This window comes from Microcebus murinus, chromosome 32 (genome assembly GCF_040939455.1).
Source record: "Microcebus murinus isolate Inina chromosome 32, M.murinus_Inina_mat1.0, whole genome shotgun sequence".
NCBI classification, from domain to species: Eukaryota; Metazoa; Chordata; class Mammalia; order Primates; family Cheirogaleidae; genus Microcebus; species Microcebus murinus.
In genome coordinates, this window is record NC_134135.1 from 136,089 (window position 1) to 138,574 (window position 2,486).

The 2,486-nt window shown below is 61.0% G+C and overlaps 1 long non-coding RNA gene across 1 annotated transcript; it reads right to left on the reverse strand.

Moving 5' to 3' along the window:
- Positions 1-484: 484 nt before the first annotated feature.
- LOC142865767 (uncharacterized) lies at positions 485-1,627 on the reverse strand. The gene is made up of 3 exons (XR_012915894.1): positions 1,479-1,627; positions 1,067-1,147; positions 485-706 (listed from the first exon to the last, which is right to left on the reverse strand). It is a non-coding gene; the product is annotated as an uncharacterized LOC142865767 (long non-coding RNA).
- Between the last annotated feature and the right edge of the window lie 859 nt (positions 1,628-2,486).

The following is a 2,486-nucleotide window of genomic DNA, read 5'->3' on the forward strand; positions in this document are numbered from 1 at the left end:
CTGACTCCTCACCACCCTCACGCTGTGCCCAGACTCCACCTCCTCAACCGTCACACGGAAACTGTCCCCAGTGTGTTGTATTCTCCTTTCTCTGAGTTATTTTCTCTCTAACCCAGGTGGCCACCCAGCATGGCCTCACATTCTTTATCCATTTTCACCCTTTTCCATCCAGTCTGCAGAGCAACAGCTCCTGACGACGGGCCTGAGGCTGCGTGTGCGGACGCTCCCTGCACACACAGCAGGGCTGGGACAGCGCAGGGGACACCAGCAGCCACCAAGGACCTCTGTTAGTGAATGGAGGGACGGCACCCTCCAGTTTGTATCATATGAGACTCACGCGCACACACACACACACACACACACACACACACGCACACACCTGGATGACAGTGGAGACGGGGCCTGCAGGTGACCAGGGCTGGCAGAGATAGGGGTGGGGAGGGAATGGCATTTCAGGAGGAGGAACTGCTTATGCAAAGCCTCAGAGTCACAGGATGGCTTTACCCAGGGGTTGTGGGGACACGTGGGGAGATGCAGGGAAGGGAGGGTTCAGGAGGACAGTCCAGCAGGGGACAGACCCTGCGAGGCCCCCAGTCCCCAGCCGTGGCATTTGCACCTTGTTCTCCAGCAATGGTGGAGGCACGGGCTTCCACACTGCGCAGGGCTGGACGAGGACGCATCTGGAGGCCCAGTCTGGAGGCCTGTCCTGGGGAGAGACAGAGGCAGGGGTGGGGTGGACTCAGGGAGCAAGGAGGAAGTGAGGCCGCAGGAATGAACAGGGCCTGGTGGAGAAAAGGGCTCGGGATGGGCCGTGCTCAGAAGGAAGGACAAGAGTGAGTGACTCACAGGGATGTGGGGGAGGGGGTGAAGGTGGGGAACCTCACCCTGGATCTGCACATAGAGACTCAGCCACCCAGTCATCAGCCAGATGGGGGACTAGCAGGACAAGGGGGCTAGGGAGGAGATGAGGTGCTCAGACTTGGCCATGCTGACAAGAGCAACACTGGAGGACATCACGGAGGAGGTGTCCAGTGAGTTTTAGGAGCTGAGACGCCACATCACTCACCTGAGGGATTAGCCCGTGACAGTGTCTGCATCCTCCGTGCCCCCTGCTGCCCGGTACACCTTCCCCCTGCGGGACCTCACTCTAGCAACAGACCAGGGCCTGTCATTGGGGCAGGACCAGGGTGCAGAGGGCAGCAGCCTCACCTCCCTGGGCCCTGTCAGGGGCAGGAGGGGACTGAGGAGGAGACAGCAGGTCTAGCCCCCAAGGCCCCCTCGATGACAGCAGGAACGTCCCCCCTGGACCCTTGTCCAGAGCTGGGAACAGACACACTGGCTGCGTGGGATCTCACCACCCGCTCAGCCCTGCTGGCCCAGGCCCCTGTCCCCTTTCTGGTCCCTCCAGCACAGGGCGTGGGGATCAGGGTCGTGTCCCCAGCCCTCCCACCCCTTCCCTTGTCCCAGGCCACGCTCACCTGAGGAAGATGAGGCAGAGGCAGAGAAGCAGGATCTTCACAGCAGATCCCACGACGGCCACCAGACCCACCTCTGCCACGGGCCCCGGGTTCCCTGTGGACAGTGGGGTGAGCCGGCTTCCCCTCGAAACCACAGTCTGCGTCCTTCCTCCCTTACTGGGACTCGGCTGTGGGCTCCCCAGGCCTCGTTGTGTCCCTGGGTGTGGGGCCACCTCAGCACAGGGCTGACCCGCCCTGCCCAGACGGACCACAGCAGGCGGAGGGCTCTGGCCCCGGGGACGCTCTGAGCTCACAGCTGAGTGTGACCCTGAGTGGGGCACCGCCCTCTGACCCCACTGAACCCAGGGGCTGCTTGCTCGGTGACCCTGGGCTGCGGGCCATGGCTGGGGTCTGGTGTGCAGCCCCTGACACTCACGCTGCAGGGAGAGACTCAGGGAGAATTGCTGGGAGCCCAGAGGGTTCTGAGCTCGGCAGGTGACTTCTCCTCCCTGAGGTGCACTGGAGGCAGCTCCAGCTCCCCAGGGTTCGAGAGCTGAGAGGGGCACAGGGTCAGGCTCCCCCGGGTCCAGCTCAGCCTGGCAGGGGGGTTGCTGTTGACACCACAGAGCAGGCCCAGGGACTGGCCCTCCAGCACTGACAGAGATGAGCCGATCTCCAGGGCTGTGGGTGCTGTAGAGAAAGAGACAGAGGGTCAGAGTGACAAATCTGTTGAGAGAAAGAGAAATGTAGAAATAGATCGGGAAGAGCGAAAGACTCAGACATATGGACGTAGACTGAGAGAAACAGACTGTGAGATGGACCCAGAGAGAGACGGAGCACGAGCCCCGAGCCTGGCTCCGGCCCCAGTTTCTCTGTGCCGGACGATGTCGGCAGTGTCCTCAAGGTCCTTCCCTTTGGTGGCATGTGACAGAAAGTACTTTTTAAAAGGAAGAATAGTATTTTGTATTCAGTTAGACATGTTTTTGTGTATCCACGCATCTGTCACTGGAAACTTGGGTCACTTCCACT